General features: G+C 43.8%; 1 long non-coding RNA gene across 3 annotated transcripts; it reads right to left on the minus strand.

Moving 5' to 3' along the window:
- Positions 1 to 6282: 6282 nt before the first annotated feature.
- LOC128850936 (uncharacterized) lies at positions 6283 to 17125 on the minus strand. Of its 3 annotated transcripts, none has more exons than XR_008448185.1 (4): positions 16047 to 17125; positions 15654 to 15904; positions 11031 to 11276; positions 6283 to 10879 (listed from the first exon to the last, which is right to left on the minus strand). It is a non-coding gene; the product is annotated as an uncharacterized LOC128850936 (long non-coding RNA). The 3 variants fall into 3 exon arrangements; XR_008448184.1 differs by having other exon boundaries at positions 6283 to 10472; positions 10670 to 11276; XR_008448183.1 differs by having other exon boundaries at positions 6283 to 11276; positions 16047 to 17117.
- Positions 17126 to 17362: the final 237 nt, after the last annotated feature.

The raw sequence follows: 17362 nt of genomic DNA on the forward strand, positions 1-17362 counted from the left end.
TGTAAACTGGGAGGTGGGGAAAGGAAGAGATGGCTGAAGGTGAAATGCAGATTTTTAATTAATTGCTAATTCTCTGAATTTGGGTCTGCTTATAATTAAGTTAAGCTATTTTTAATGGGATTTTTATTTGTAGCATTTGCTACAGAATATGGATGGTACTGTGCTGAGTCTAACGAAGGGGCAAACAGAAATACTCCTTTGTCCTGTGAATGCCACAGGCCCTGTAAGGATTTTGCCAAAATCTACTTTCTTCCACATTAGTTATAGGGAAGTTTCAGTGCTGTCTGTAATGGTGCCCTCTGGCGACTCCAGACATTTTTGCACTGGACTGAAGTAAAAAACAAGGTGGAATTTGGGCTGCTACTATGAAAGCACCCTGGCAAGCTTGACTTCATGAAAGATTAATGAACAAATTAAAGCTTAGCCAGGCAGCATACATAAGCCATGCTCATACAGAAGTCCAGGAATTGAGTCCAAGAGCAGAGCTGAAAGTAAGAGTTTCTCACCCTACCATGCAAGTAATCTCTGCTACAGTCATGATAAAAAGAAACTTGCTTTTTTACACTGCAAGCTGATTGTTTATTTTTTAGTGTGTAGAGAAAAGAAAATTAAAAGATGGAACGGCACAGTCTTGTCCTGGGCTTTTTTTGAGATGGGGAATGTGGAGGGTTATGTGAAATCTTAGAAATAAACCAGCTGTGCAGGAGACTGTTGTATATTCTACAGCTAGCGTGCCTGCCACACAGTCCCTGGCAAGCTGATCTCCTCAATGTGCTGTTTCCTCTCCTGGATATTGCTTTTTATATGCACAATCTCTTTGCAGCACCTGATGTCTCCACGTTTACTGCCTGTTGTTTCCCTCCATACTGACATATATGACCTTTGTTGCACTGGCTCTAAGTGCTCTGTTCTGGTGGAGAAGGACTAAGTTTTGTATTCACTATAGTGTTATTTTACAACAAGATCTGTGGTCACATAAACACTAGTGCAGACAGAGGGAAGCAAGTAGGTGCATGTTGCTGGAGAGGGATGGAATAGATGTGGGTGTCCCTTTCAGCATCGCTTCTCTTTTAAGTCCTGACTATGAAGCTGTGTCCTAATCAATAGGGATGCAGCACTGGTGAAGTAATCAGAGTATCACACTCCAAGGCAACTAGCCCAATAGAAAACCATCCACCAGCAGATAAAAGCAAGATAAGGAAGAGTGAGTAAAAGGAAAAACAAACCCAAAACCCCTTTATTAAGAACCTTGTATGAAATGTGAACTATTATCTAATGATTTTATCATTAGTTACTGAATTTCCAAATAAGGCATACTCTTCCCCATAACTATCAGGCTAAGTAACTCCTGGTTTTACACACTGTTTCCCCTGTGCCATGCTTAGGAACAGGAAATGATGTCTCTCCTCCCATTCGTGTCCTTTGCAAAACAGCTCCTTGGGCACAGGGTAGATCAAGTTTTTATGCATATATTCTTTAAGAAAAAATAGAGAGGTAAACAAAATGTTTTGACAAGATGCCTACTTTGATCATAAATCTTAAGATCAGGAAGAATGAGCAATTTTATTCTCACTTCCTGAATAATACCATCTGTAGAACATTCTCCACCAACTTTTTCATTATGCTAGTAATCTTCCTTTCAGCTGCAGTCTGCCTTTTAGGGAAATACCTAGTCTTGATTTTATAGGCCAATTAGTATCTCTAGAAGAGTTTTTGTTACCATTTAGAAGCCTGCATCAGGGAAAGATTGTTTTGCTGTGCTAGCATTTGCAGCATTTCTGTGCACGTGCCTTCTGCTCACACAGTGCTTCCTCCTGGCTTGAACAGTTAGCCAGATTCTTCTGAGAGGAGAAACGACCAGTTGATATATCCATATATCTTCAATGCATCACTACATCTCTGAATGTTCTAGGCACACACAAAATGAGTACTTTTCTCAGTGACCCATGCCCAGCCTTCCATTTCTAGGTAAGCTGGTGTTTCTGAGAGCTTCTGGTTCCTTCCCGGTTGAAATTATTGCTGCTTGCTTTTGGTCTGCTGGCCTGCTGATTTTTTTCTGGAAGACTTGTATAGCTCAACCAGTTGTCTCCAAACTCTTGCTTACCACTGCAACTCCAGGAACCACCTGGTGTACTTGGGGAGTGACTTATGCTGTGCCAAACCATCTTCCTATCTAAAGGAACTTGAATTGTTCTTCTATTTTGCCTGAATGAAGGGTGGCTGTCAGGCTCACTGCCCTGTGCTTCATCACCCTATGACTGATCAAAGGCATGTGATGTTTTGTACTTCCCACGGTCTGACAGCCTTTGAGTTTATAAAAGCAGTGAAGGGAGATGTGGGGTTTGGTATCCTTGTAGAACACTGTCCATTTGTACACATCTCAGCTGTACAAACAATTTGCTGTGCACTCTACTAGCACAACATGAGAAATGTGTAAAACGGAGCTGATATGATGTGCCCGTTAAATGGTCTTTGCTTTCATTTTTCCAGCCCTCTCCACCCATGATGAGTTACTCTGGCTTAGTATGTGGAGTAAGACCTGCGATAGGAACCTGTATTCTGCAAGGATTTGAGAGACAACTCTGAACCCCATAAGCATTTGGATATAAACGTGCTTTTTGCATACTACTGCTTTCCTTATCCTATGCAAAGAGAAATGGAAAGCAGCATTTTCAGGATGAGGCCTTTGGGAAAACTAGTATAGGAATTGCTGGTATATAGATAGTTCCTTGGGGGAGACTGCTGAAGGGAGATTTTTGCTTGTTAATTATCAGATAATTTGTCCGCTTGTACAGAAAATGGTTCAGGTTTGTCTTTCTTGTGTCAGTCTCCCCCCTCTACTGTTGCTTGCTTTACCTGTGGCTTTTATTTTCAAACTTGCTCATAGCAGAGTTGTATCATTTCACAATGGCTTTTGCCACTCTGGAGGAGTTTCTTACACCAGTGAAAGTGCTGCTACTACAGATCATCATCCTGAGCAAGAGCAGCAGTAACTTGCCCTAGGACAGGACGTGTAAGCACCTTGGTTAGCTGAAGTTGCTGTGCAGATCAGGTCAGCAGAATGGATGTCTTCTGTCTGTGCCTTGTTGTGATAGATATAGGAATGGAATAGAAACGCTTTGGCTACAATAGGGGAGTTTTAAAAATACAGAGTACCATGCAGAGCTACAGAGAAATTTCACATCCTAAGTAGGCAGAGGATTAGTCTCTTATCTCATTAAGGAGAGGGAGTCTCTAGTCAGCTCCTCCACTGACCAATGACTCAGTTCTCCAGTCGAGAAGAATGTCCCAGTGCTGCTTTCCTGGAATCACCTTCACATGGAGGTTCTCATTCAGAAATTAATTTGCTTATGAAAACTCATCAGTTCTCAGAGCCGGGGGTGGCACAGCTGCAGGCAGATTACACTCCCCCGGGATGAGGATGCACAGCTGTAAGCAACCCTAATTGGGACCTCTGATGAATTTCCCAGCAACTACATCAGTAATTGTCAGAATATATGCAGTAAATAAAGGTTAGTTGTTCTATCAGTCCTGAGAGCTACGCAAGTTTGTAATCATCCCATCTTATCAGGAGTGAAATGCATGAGGCGCATTAAAGGAGGCAGCAGTTGCTATTCACTGATGATCTGTTACAAATGAAAGCTTTCAGAAGCACAAGACAGGTCTGGCAGCAGTCAACTGACCTGTAGTTTTAACATTGGGGGAATCATTAGTAAAAGGAAGCGGAGCGTACCAGAACTCACAGCCTGGTAATTCCCATGACTTTAGCTGGAACTTGAGCTTCTATCACGAGTGAGACCCCAAGTGTCTGAATCTCCTGAACCATAGAGGTTTGTACTGAAAGTCACCCTTCTGGGAAAAGAGATTTACATATTCCTGACAGAACAGTTTTATGAGCTGCTTTTTTCCTTCCAAGACATAAACATTATCAATAGCACTGATATTAAGGTCTATTTACTATCTACAGACATTGTCTCTCAGCTTCTTATTTTAGTCAAGGGTAAGTTGGCTGGAGAAATCAATCATTGCAGGGAGTGGCTCAGTTATGTAGATACTAAGGTCAAATCCTTAACTCTACCGGATTCTGGCAGCACAAATGAGTTTTAAGTCTGGTTTGAAATGGCTAGTATCTGTAGAAGTCCTCTCATTGCACATGGCAGAGCAGACTGAATAAAAAACACTCCACCCCAGCTGCTGGCAGGACCCCTGCTGGCAAGCCTTAGGTAGGAGGAAGCTGACTTTCTGGGTGGAATGGGAAATTGTTGGGCACCTGGAGTACCTGCTTTATTTGCTGTCAGCTTTTTAATCTCCTGAACAAAATAAACCAAATACAGTGACGCACAGAATATGTGGATCCCTGCACTGACACTGTGAACACCAGTCTTCTTAGGAGAGGGTGTAGAGGCAGAGTAGTTAAAGCATCCCACTGTGCAGCCAGAAGTGTATATTTATGTCTTAATTTGTTAGCCTCTCACCAACGCAGGTGAAAGAAGTCCTTTGGAATTATTTAAGTCCAAGGAAGCCAGGTGATATATTAGCCTTTTCCCTTCAGGATGGCTTTGACTGTGAAATGGAAGTGTCTTGGCCATGTTGACCTGATAGACTTTCCGATCTAACAAACCTTTGAACTATTCGGCCTGGATTTGTTCAAACTCCTATGTTAGTATAGAAAAATAAGTCTGATCCCATGTACCCTTGGGATGCTGCTTTTCTTCCCAGGACTGACTCTCTTACAGTAATACTTTCAACATGTCAGCAGCTTCAGAGTGAGGCACAAACACGATGTGATTTGCTAATTGTGTGACTGCAAAGGTATGTTCTTCCTTCCTGGCTCTGACACATTTACCTTGGAGAGTATTTGATTTATACATGCGATAAGATATCAGCCTGCATTGATTAAGTATATTAAAAAAAAGGGGGGGGTGTTCAATTGCTATTACATAAGGAAAAAATATCAACTTGTCCTTTTGAAATATCCTGGCACTGTTTGAATGCAAGAATTATTTATTAGGGAGAGTTTAATGTGGATGAAAGCAAGAAATCCTATGAGAAAAAGTTCTGGTTTTTTCTTAGGTTTTCTTTACCCTCCCCTTCCCCTGGATTGTTCCATATGGTTAGAAGGAAAATCTTGTCCAAACCCTTTCAATCTAAAATGTCATCAGATGGAGCAAAAGGAAAGCTGAACTTGTCCCAGAAGCATTCCCACACTGGAATGTTTTAGATGCTCCAGCCCAAGAGCTGTGGGTACAAGGAAAGCAGGAGTAGCAAGATGTCCATGCTGTTTGTGGAAGGGTGGATCAGAGAATGTCTCATGCCTTGGGCACTGTAGGGAACTATCTGACAGTGCCAAAGTCATCCTGCAATGTGATGATGTGGGGACTTTGGTGGCAATATCAGCTCACAGACTTCTTTCTTGTTCTGTGTCCCTGCTTGCCCGTTTCACTGCCATGGGGCACCATACTTGTGGCTGAAGGAACGCGATTCTCTACAAACTGCACTGCAGACCAGAACACTTGGAGGGCAGGGTGGAGCTGTCCTTTAAAGCCAGAGAAGCCCAACATTGATCTGATTTACAGCACAACTCCACAAGCACTTGTGTGCAGGTGACTGACCTCACCCCTCAGTGCCTGGTGTGCAGAACAAGGTCCTCAATCTGAACCTCCAAGCATGCTGCGGAAGCCTCTGCTGCGGCTTCAGCTCCAGCAAATCATGACCCTTGAGACTGAATGAAGATGACCTCCGGAACGTTGTTTGCTCCGAGTGATTACTAAAAACAGCAGGGCCCACAGGCAAGACCAGGAGAGGAGCCCCTAGTTATGAAGTGTGTTGGGCGTTAGCTGCATTCAGTGCTGTCAGGACCATGGGGCTTGTATTAGTATTCCTGGGAAATCTAATATCAGAAAATTTAGTGTCTTTGTGCTTCAGAGCAATGGAGGAAGCTTAGGGAAATTTTAGACATAGGAAATAATTTATTGTCTGAGTTCCACCAAAGCTGCTAAGTGGATGTACTAGGTCACTTCTTCTATGGGAATAACACTGTCACAACACTGGGTTCAGTAATGGGAGAGTTTAAATTCCACAAAGATGGAAATACAATCTACTAAACAGCTCTAACTTTCTTTTGTCATATTGGACAAGGGAGGAGACAGAAAGCATTTCTAGTATCATAAGACTAGGTGAGGTAAAACTACCTCAGGTTTTGTGACAAAAATCTAACAGTTTACTAAAAAAAATATTTTAAAAAAAATAGTTTGCCTTTTTCTCTTACTGTAACGAGTCAACTATGAGTAAAAGCAATTACCTAAAATATTTTTTCTCTATGACATTGATCATTAAAAGAAAATGAGAGAAACTGTATGCTAACATTTGTTATAATTTAATCAGGATCCAGGTAGATCTAATTTATGTGGGGATTGTGTTTCCAAAATGAGGAGCAAATAAATCTCATCTGAAAGACAATTGAGTTATAAAGACTTTACATGAGAACTGTTCTCCAGCAGAATGTAAACAATACATGATGTTTAATAAGGTCAGACCTACAATAAGGAGCTAAATTATGGCAGGGTTCATCAGTCAGCAGCACATGTAGCTAGACTTTCTCCAACGGAGCGAGTTAGCATGCCGTAAAGGTAAAGGTTTAATTTATCTCTAGCGTTTTACCCTCTGGGCAATGTAACTAGGAGCTAGAGGAACTAAGTTTATAAACCATAGAAGTAATAAGACTCTGTGCAGTTAGTTATAAATACCTGAACTTTAAAATGTTAAATACCACCATAATTATGAAATCTTGCATGAAAAACCCGGGGAAATAGACTATAGCATAAATGCAACATTTAAGACTTAAAGTTTATGCTCTAGGAACAGACAGAAACCACACAAGCAGAAGATTCATGTAGCAAAATGGTGAAAGGCCATCCTGCTTAATGTGTCGTAGAAAGTGCTAAGCAAGCTGAAATAGTTCCAAAATATGTAGGTTGGATTGCTCTTCACAATGCTGGGATTTACTCCATTATTGTCCAAGTGACTCAGCTGAAATTGCCCACAATATACTAGACATATTTTATTGTTAATAGATTTTGCCCTGGCCTTTCCTTTCGGTGGCTACATGACCTTAATTTACCTAAATTTCTGAAATGATGGGGCCAGGTGTTTCTGATAACAGCACTGCACTTTCGATATCTAAACATGATGTAGGCTCATCTGCATATTCAGGAGGGCAGTGTGTCATCGCCTTGTATCAGCATTTTCTTGGTTAATCTACTGCCAAGAGAAAGATACTGCCTTCCCTGCTATTGGGCTGAACTCTTTATCTTCTCTACATGACACTCTCAGTCGCTAAATGACCTTGAAACCGATTGCCAAACACAGAAAAGCACCTATTTGAAGCCACCAGGCTTAACTGAATCAATCAGTCGATGACTCCTGTTTGCCCCCGCTGTGGCAGAGCAAATAGACCTTTTTTCATTTGACGATGGATTAGAGCTAAATGGGTTTTGTGCAGATAAAACCACCACGGTTTCCACATCTGTATCTGGCATCTGTATCTGGCAAAATGATATCCCCTGATGCTGTAGTCCACCACTGTTTTTGACAGAAAACAGGCTGTTCTGCCTGCCTTTTTATCTAAGATATTGTTTGCCTTAAATATTGGATCAGGATTTGTTCAATCAGTTCACGGGAGTTCCTGTAATCTCAAATAGAGATTAAAATCCAACCCAATGCATGGATTTGCAGTATCTTGTTTTTAGAGCAGCCAGTACCAGCTGTTTCAGAAGGTTTAAGAAGCATCTTAAAGGACAAATATGAAATAATCTTGAATTCTGCCTCTTGAGTATTTGGTGAGGGACTGGGTTCTGAAGCATAGTGGTTTATACCTCTAGCAATTGTTCAATCCTGTCTAAAATGTGTCAGACATTGTCATTACCTGCTTACCTATCCAGTAATGGATTGGATCCTAAATCTCAAGGATACCTATTGACAAGGAGTTTGTAGGTTAGCTAATGGTGTCACCCTCCTCTGCTCTTCCAAACCTGCCCTTGCAACTGGCTTGCCTTCAATTTCACTGATTTTCCCCTTATTTTCCTGTCGTACCAAGATTTGTGCTGCAACTCCTAAGCAGCTTCCAGTTCTAGTTTTTTACTCTCTGCAGTAAATGACACCACCTCCCCGGCCCTCTTCCCCCCGCTCCCAAGGGGAGGAAGCCCAGGCACCTTGGCCAAAAGGGAATTGCTTTGGCTGGGTATCGTGCAGGTCAGAGCATCCATTGCTCCTAAGTCTAGGCACAGCTTTGGAGCCCTTTCTCTGTATTCTTGTTAGATTAAATTCACTATATAATATTGTACTTTAATATATAATTCCCTCTTTATCTCTTCTTCTCTCTTTTAACTAATTTACTCTCATATTAATATCTTACTATGCTGTTTAAGATGAAGTGAAACATACCAGTACTCTTTATTAAGCTTCCTTATGCACATTGGGTATCCTATAATGCCGAAACAGCTGCCCTTTTATGTTGGGTAAGGGCCACAGATCCTTAAGGCTATGTAAGCACTCAATTCCTTTAAAAAATCTAGGCGCAAAAGTAGCTCCTGAAGTACTTGACTACTTTTATAAATGCAAGCTGAAGTGTCTGCTTTCCAAACAAACAGTCCTGAAACTTGGTTCTAGGGTTGTGGAATTGCAAGACTAAATGGGACAATCTTCCTGTTCCTGGCAGGGATAAAGAAGAGGACCTCCCTGGGGCAAGTAGCTAGGAAGAGACAGGACAAAACAGCTATACAAACCCATAATTTGACCACCACTAGTGCTAGCAAGACAAATTATAGAAACTATGGAGATGACATGGGGCTGCAGGAGGAAAACGAGTGGGCGAATTCTGAGTTATGGCAGGAAATAAAAAAAATATTAAGATCTGTATTTTATATGACACTGAATGGCACAGAATTGTTGGACCCCAGGCTAACTCATTTCAAACTATTCCTCTACTGACAACATGTCATAACCAGACCAGAACACAACTATAAATAACAGTAGGAAACCTACCTACATCTTGCCAAGACCATGAGTCAGCATTAGTCATTTGGTGCTTTTTTCATAATTGAAGGTTTTGCCTAAATCCTACTGAAAATCACTCCTCTTCCCCCTCTGTAACACCAGGGGGTATTTGGTTTATATATATTTTTTCTCAGATTTCATGCCATCGGTTTACCTGCCCCCAGCATATCACAAACCTCTTAGCATCTGTATTAAAAATTAAACCTGTTTATTAAAATAATTTCCCTCAGAAGTTTTTCAGCAAAATGTCTCAGCCCTATGCAAAGTGCAATGAGCACAGAGAATGGAAAGCTGCATGGACACAAGGGAGAATGTGCTCCCTCAGTGACCTTAATCGCCTTTACCTTTATACCTTTATAAACCAGACTTTCCTAACAGGTACCTGCCTTCTGCAGGGTTGATAATCCGTCTTCTGAAAGCCAAGCTATAGGTGCAGGGAGCTACCTCAGGGATGGAGCAGTGCCCACAGGGCACCATGAGCTGCTCTCCGATATACTCTGGAAGGTGTGTGTGTGTTCCCAGGGACCAGTCTCTGGAGAAACAAAACCAGGTGTAAGTTAATAACGTACTTTCTAGGTCAGCTGCAAACCTCTTGTTCCAAATGTGCAGAAAGCCAGGTGGGCTCTGTTAGATATAAAGAAATGTCTTATTGGAGGGTGGGTTTGGTCACAGTGGTTGATTAAATTGGATTTTTAAGACCCAGGTTAATCTGAGAAATCTACAAGTAACAGAACTCTGTGGGAATGTTTTCTCTGTGTTAAGGACAGTGAACTAACAGGAACTCATCCCACTAAATTCAGGGTCAAACCTCACCTCTGTAGGCTTCACAGTCCAGTAGGGAGGTAAATTTGGGTGGACAAATACCCTATGTCAAACTGAACAGCATCAGGGAGATTTCTTGGGCAGCCATCCATGCCAGCACAGTGGTTCCCCGCCTGGTTTTGGCCTGAGGCAAAGATGCTGTCCTAAGCAGGGCTGGGGTAAGATTTGGGAATTAACATGTGCCAGGCCCAGCGGGCAGCCTGGGTGAAACCACTCTGCTTTGGAGGCTGAGACATCAACAGTGAGGGTGCAGGGCGTTGTCTGCTAGAGAATGGTCTCAGACAAGTTTAATTTTAATTTGTATACACAGAGCTGTGGAGCATGGGTGAATCCTTGGAGGGACAGGGCATGCAGCTGCTTTGGTGCTCCTCCTGCCTCAGAGAATTCAGATCTCCTTGGAGTTCCTGAGTGCTCTGCTGCTGCACGGGAGCAGAGTGTCTTCTGCCTCCAAACACTTCCCTGGGTCCCAAGTACTTCCGTGTAGGCTGGTAGCAAAGGAGGAGGTGTGAGGAAGCGAGGTGGCCCCTGCAGGAGTCATAACAATACCCAGATGTGGTGTTGGGCTTCTGCAGGAGGCTCCTGCTACAGATCAACCTCTGGGAGGGAAGAGAAACCTTTCAGAAAGGAGGACCTCAGGTGGAGACTTGCTGACCTGTCTCCACCTGCTGGTGGGGACAAGCTGCAAGCAAGACGTTGATGACTGATGAAAGCCACTTGTTAGGCTTATATCTGTGTTACTGTGGTGGCTACAGTTCAGCTTTTACTTTGTGTTGATAAACCTATCATGACTGACCTGCCTACACCGAAGGAAAGGGTGGGAAAGAGTGTGGTGCTGATGGCGGCATGGCCTGGGTGAGCCCAGGAACTGTTTGCCAGCGGCGAAAGCCCATCCATCTCCCCGGGCTGCACCTTTGCAGCGGCTGTTTTGAGGCAGGACTGAGCAGTCTGCTGGGGACCAGCATCTCTGGTGTAAACAAACACATTTGCAGGCAGGACTGGGGCCCTGTCAGAAAACAAGATAAGTGGAAAGATAAGGTACCAGCGTAGTCTTGAAAGAGCTGGGTTTGCTAAGAATGTGCAGCTTCATTAAGGAGGTTATGTGGGTTAAAGCATGTTTAGGCTGGTAGAAATAAATGAGGGGTGGGCCTTGGTACCTGGGCAAACACCTGAAATGGCTGCACTCCTTAAGGCAAGATCTTGGAGCTGATGGAGCTCCTACAGTGTGAAGCTGCAGAGCAGAAAATGCTAAAATGCTTTAATTAAACCACAGAGGGGAGCAGGAGAAGGCAGATGTTCCTTGGGAAGTAGTGCGTCCTCGCAGGACCTGATCGCAGCACATGAGGGAGCGGTTGTTCCTGCAGATCAGAGGTCTTGCCCAAGTGCTATCCCTTGCCATCTTCCTACAAAGAAGAATAAATATTCAAAGGTGTTAACAAATATTACCTACCTGGAGGATGGGTTTGAGGGGCCCCCTTGCTTTGGCAGCCTCCCTTCCTGCCTTGGCAGGAGCCTGGCCCAACCGGAAGATCATAGAATCATAGACTAGTTAGGGTTGGAACGGACCTTAAACATCAGAGATGTCCCCACTGCCTTCAGCCCCGGTTCTCTTGAGCGTTTTTCACATGCTTAATGTTTTCATAGCTGTTAAATTGATTTAATGCCAGCATCAAGGAGCTGCAAAGAGCAAACAAGTTCTCAGCAGAAATCCCGTGAATTCCTGCTCAACCATTCCCCCCTACAGGCAAAAGGGGCACCAGGAGATGCAAGAAGGAGGTTTTTAAAGCTAATAATTTACTGGCTTATAGACTTTCAGTTATTTCATCCAGGCAGGTTTGATAAGGAAACCTGAATCTTCAGTGAAAGCAATTAGCACGACTTTTACAAGATATTACTGAATAACTGTGCCATTATTTATTCCTTGTAATGCAACAGGCAGGGTTTTCTGTTTTCTGCTTGTAAATTATTTGTGTCAGAGTGGATGCAGTAGGAGTGAAGCACTACAAAGGCATTCACCATGACAGAACAAGGACACACATTTTTCCTCATCTTGTTCACTGTCTAGTCCATCTTCCTTTGCGTTTATTCTGTGGTATTAATAATGGTGATGATCCTCAGAGCCAGATTTGTGTTGGTATTAGCCCTGGCCAGGGAAGGCCTTGGGAAGGGGGCAAGAATGCTCTGGGAGAATGCTGTGATGGATAGGAAAGGGGACAGATCACAGGATGGATTCACGCTTCAGCCTAGCAGGCTGGCAGGCGGGTGGAGATGTCCACATTGATGCGTATGGAAGAAAACAGTGGAAGAAGTAGCAAAGTTTGTGTTTCCCTCTCCTTGTAAGTAGGTTTCCTTTTCCAGTTTATATTGCTTCCTGACAGGCAGGAAATCAAACCCCTTTTGTATGCGGGAGTAATTCAGTCCACCTCAAACCAATTCCTGTCTGCTCTGGAAATGAAACATGAGGACTACTAAAAATAATTTGTAACAGAATAATAAATAAATAATAACCACTTTGTCCATGGAGAAATGCTTTCTGACTTGGTCATCAGCAAGTAATTATCCTTGCTGGTACTGGCTAGAAGGTTAGCATATCTAGAGTGCACACCTGACCCTGTCTTGGGGAAAATGGTAGGTTGAGATAATTTTTTGAGGCCCTTTCCAGGTATGATATTAAGGATAATGCTGTAGAAATTATTTAAGAAGCCTCTTCTTTCAGCAGGGAATTACGGATAATATGGCGCTTTTTTTCTGGATCTCCTGAATATTTGGACACATCAGAAGTTTTCAAGGCCATATTGAATTTTTACAACGCTTGGCAACATGGTGAAAGACAAAGGCCATCGATCAGAGGATGAATGGGAAACGTATTTTCTGAAATGCTTTAGTCTAAACAAATACCTAAAATCTGTGAGTACCAGTATGGCCAGAAAATTAAATAGAAAGGAAAATGTTACACACAATTCAGATTGACATTTGGAAAAACTGGTGCACTTGAGAATGAGCAAAATAATATGAAACAAACAGGTTATTCCATTGAAAGAATACCTACAGTATTTTGTAGTGGGAAAAAGACTGTATATTGGGGAAATTATTTAAATTATTATGAACTACCAAGGACAAGATGCAAGAAAAGAATAAAGCTAGGGCTTCTCGGGACACTGTTACAGTGGTGCAAATCTGCACCAGAGAAACAAAGATTGCCACAGGCAGCACTGACCCCACAGTCAATTTCAACACTTAGACTTAGGGCTTTAATTCCAGACTTTCTTGAAGCTCAAGCAGATTGAGCAGCCAAAAAAAAAAAAAAAGTGTTTTCTGCACTCCTCCTGTGTGAGACCTAACCTCAGCTGAGATAATTCTTTGCAGCTGCCCAGGCAGAAAGCCAGACCCTACAGGTGGTGTGTTATGGGCAGAAAGAGAAGGAGTTCTGGCGTCCTCACAATCAGGACACTCCTGGGCAGGGGAAAGCCCAGAAAATATCAAAGTGCCCACTACTCCTCTCCCACATGGGGTATGCAAGAGCCAAGATATGGAGAATCCAGCGAGGTGGTAGAACATAGCGATGGGACTGCAAGAGCCAGGCCAGGAGGAAGGAGAAGGGATGTGGCTCAACTCTGCTCTCTTCACCCAGGGCACAGTTTTACCTATCTTACATAGAAGCAGAAAGTGCGGACTGTTGATGCACGTGCACGGTAAATCAGTGTTAGTGGTTAAAAACCTCTTTTGGCCCATAGTCCTGCCGTTCTACATCATCCCTCCATCCTCCCTCCCCCATGCTGACTGGTACTCTAATCCTCTGCAGTTAGAATTCTCCTCTTTTTATTTTTTTCTGTTTGAAAATAGTTGGAACCCTTCTGATTTTTTTTTCTTTGTTATTGTATTTGTCTTCAAACAAATACCCTCTGATAGGGTCTTTGGCACAGCACCTTCCCTTCTCTAACAGAATCTGTTGGCGTGTGAGTTAGACCCTCTACTTTTGCACATCTGCTCAGGGACCAGAGCTCACATGAAATCTAACACAGTTGAAAACTTCTTGTCCATCTCATTCATGTCTGCACATCAGGAAATTATCTTTGTTCATCAGCACAATGCATATAACTACCCGAATCACTTAACTTGTTTTTTCTGAATGCCATCTTCAGTTTTCTTTCCCAAATGTGCAGAGGGCACCATCAATCAGATAGGATAAATTCAGAATATTTGATGTCTGGGGCTTTCAAGTGAAAATAACATGCTAATAGTAATGTCATCCTTAAAAGCTAAGGTTCCTCCCTAAAAGACTGTATCTAAAAATATCCTAAACCGAGATCATTATTTCTACTCTGTACTGTCATGAATCACATAGAATGTCCAGGAAAACTGAACAGGTAAGTGAAACGTAGAGGATTTAGGGAAGATTGAGCAAAAAGGTACTATCCACCTCAGCTGCTATAGAGCTGCTGGTCTGCCTCCATTTACTGACATTTGGCTGAGATAACGTCTCCCAGTCTTTTAGGAGTGACAGTAGCTGAGATGGGGATGCTGGTCAGTGCTGGCTGATACCCAAATCCAGCCCGGAGCAGGTAAGCTCCCTGCACAAGGGGCTGGGGCTGTGTAGCAGGAAGTAGCTGTTGTTTCCTAATCACTTTGCAAGCTGTTGTTCAGTTTAAAATGTGAGGCCAAAAAGAGAGAGATTGGGAGAACAAAGGTCTGGTTGGAAAGTTTCAAATGCCTTCATATTCTTATTGCTTATGAAGTAATAAGGTTGCTTATGAAGCGAGTGACCTGGAGGTTTATGTTTGCACCATCAGTACCGCCTGTCAGCAGTCAAGGTCTAAGTGTTATTTCTTAAATGAAAGCAAAAGCCTGTCCTCCTGCAGGGAGGGCTGGCGGTCCCTCCTGCCTCTCGCAGCAGGGCTAAATCCTACTTGCTGGTCAGACAGGGCGGTGCTGGGTTTGGGAAGGTCAGGTTTGCAGGCTCTGGCCAAGGGCTGCAGGGTGAAAGCTGGTCTGCCAAATCCTCGCTCAGATAAAACAGCCCAACCCATCCTGTAAAGACTTTTACTGAAAAATCTTGAAGTAATCACAGAGGAAATGACGGGAACTCAGGCCTCCCTTCCTGTCCAGCCGCTCCGGGCTCTTTGCCCCTCCAGCCTGCTCAAAGTGCTGGTGTCCCAGGAGAGGGGCCAGGGCTCCAGCTGTGGCACAGCAAGGACAGGCTGAGATGGGAGGGAGGGGGATTGCAGCAAAGTACTTCATGCTGCGCTCAAATCCCTGTAGGAGTATGGAAATGTAGGGTCAAGTTCAGAGATTGCGGAGGCAGAAGAGGGAGGAGCAGAGTGATTCCTCTGGCCGCAGTGACATTTCACTTATTTATACCAGCTGCAAATCTTATCTGGAGTCTTGAGAGATTTCAGTGTGGCTTTCCTTGTTTGCATGTAAGAAGGCATTCAATTAACAGAAGTGCGGCTTGCTGAAGTGCCTGCTTTATGAGGGGGTAGGGCTGAGCAGGTTAAAAATATACAGGGCTTCGGATTATATTACTTCCTATGAAACAGTTTCTAGCTCTGCTCTCTCAGTCCATGTATCTCCTCCCTTATTGGTGGATTAGATATAAAAAACCCACTTTCACTGGTTTTATCAAGAAGGTGAGGCTGTTTTGCTTGATTTTTTGCCTCTGGTTCGTAATGTATCAGTTCCTGATGAGACACAGTCTGAACCTGGTGTTGGTTTAGTGCCTTTCTAAACTGCTGAACATCACAAGAAGGTAATAAGGAACATGATGTACCTGCTCTACCTACCCTCAATCCTGTTGATCTTCCTTGGATGATCCCAAATGTTATTCCATGTGCCCCGTTCCACTCTTACACACCTTTTCTTCAATGCTGTTTTTTTTCCAGTGTGCACTAATGGCAGCTACAGAGGAGCAAGGTGTCAGCAGGCTGCGGTGTGCCTCTGTGTGCAGGCAGAGTGGTCATCAGTCTGCAGGTCCAGTCCTGGGCTGGAGAAGTAATGCTCTTGGGAGCTGTGTTCCTAAATCCCTTAGATTCACCTGAAAGAAAAAACAAACCACTGAACCTTTAGTTTTTGGAATTGTACAGACTGGTGACAGCAGGAAGCAGGAAACCTGAAAAGGAGAGGTGTTCTCAGCAGAGATGCTGCAAAATTTGGTGGCCAGTAGGCTAGGATGTTACCTTTACAGACCACAGCTCTGAAATTCATAAAGCTGCTCCGGGCTCCAGAGAAAGTGTGTGAAGCCTGTTCAATCTGTACAGAGAAGCTGATGTTGCCCCAAAGCAGGGAAGGGATACAGAAACCACGAAGTGATCTGGCCAGCTATGGGAAGAGTCACAAAAAGAAAGAGAAGAGCAGCCTTCACCCCGGGCTTTGGGCATCTGCAGTTGCTCTGAGGCTGTAAACCACTCATGGCAGGATTTGTCGTCTCCTCTGAGACACAGTGGGTGGTGTAGGTCACATAAAATACACATAAATCCCAGTCCAGTCCAGATTGTAAAACTGTCTTAAAGTGAAAACAGGCAGTTCTTGGGCTGTGGGTGGACTCAGCTCCAGGATGCCACAGCTCCTCTGGGCCTCTGTCAGTGGGTTGTCCTTGCTGCCTTGACAGAGTGTGCCACTTCCTCCCATCCCATGGTGCAGCTCCCCATTTTTGTTCATTCAGTGGCCAGCTGGGGAAGAGCTTGTGTTAGCAGCCGGATTGGAGTGCGATGACCTCTGGCATGGCAGTGACAGCTGGAGTGGGAATGGAAGCCTCTGGCTGGCACTGTTCCCTGCAGAGTGCTACCCCCTCTGTTGCATTTTCAGTCAGTGCCCAGTGAAGACGTGACCTCAGCTGTTTGTCGTGGCTGCGATGCCAGGGATGCCCTCAGATCTGCTGTCAGGTCAGGGCAGGCGCTGCGGGGACTTGCTGATCCCCCCAGGAAAGTTCCTGCGGTTTATTTCAAATACGCAGTTTAAACTGGTTAATCCAAGCGGGTCAGTCTGTCTGGTGGGGCTGGCAGCGCGCTGACACATGTGCTGCTGTGGGTGAAGGTTGACTGTCGCTCCAGGGCAGTGATGAAGAGCGTCTGGTTCTGCTGCTCCCCAGCCAGACCTCTGCCTGTAGATCTGAAAGCCTTTTATCCAAATGCTGTGCATTTGGGCCGTTTCCCGTGCAGATTTTAGTGCTTTTTTTTTTTCCTTCCTTAGTTTAAAATAGGACTTCTTTTGTTTCCCTGGTGAGACTAGTAAAAGCTAGGAGGATATTAATCTTGAATTTTCCCTTTACACCTTCTTTTATACCTGGGTAACAAAGTACTTCATCCTGAAGAAGCAGATGGACTGAAAATGTGGCTGTTTCCAAATTCCACAACACTACTAACAGATGCCATTTTAACCGTGACCTGTGTTCTACTGTAGCCCAGTTTATCTCTCTTGGGAGAAATTTCAGGAAGTTGTGCAGAGTGAAAGGATACAGCTTGGCTTTTCATTGTTTTCACTGCTCCTGCTCATA

The sequence above is a fragment of the Cuculus canorus genome, chromosome 1, assembly GCF_017976375.1.
Source record: "Cuculus canorus isolate bCucCan1 chromosome 1, bCucCan1.pri, whole genome shotgun sequence".
NCBI lineage: Eukaryota > Metazoa > Chordata > Aves > Cuculiformes > Cuculidae > Cuculus > Cuculus canorus.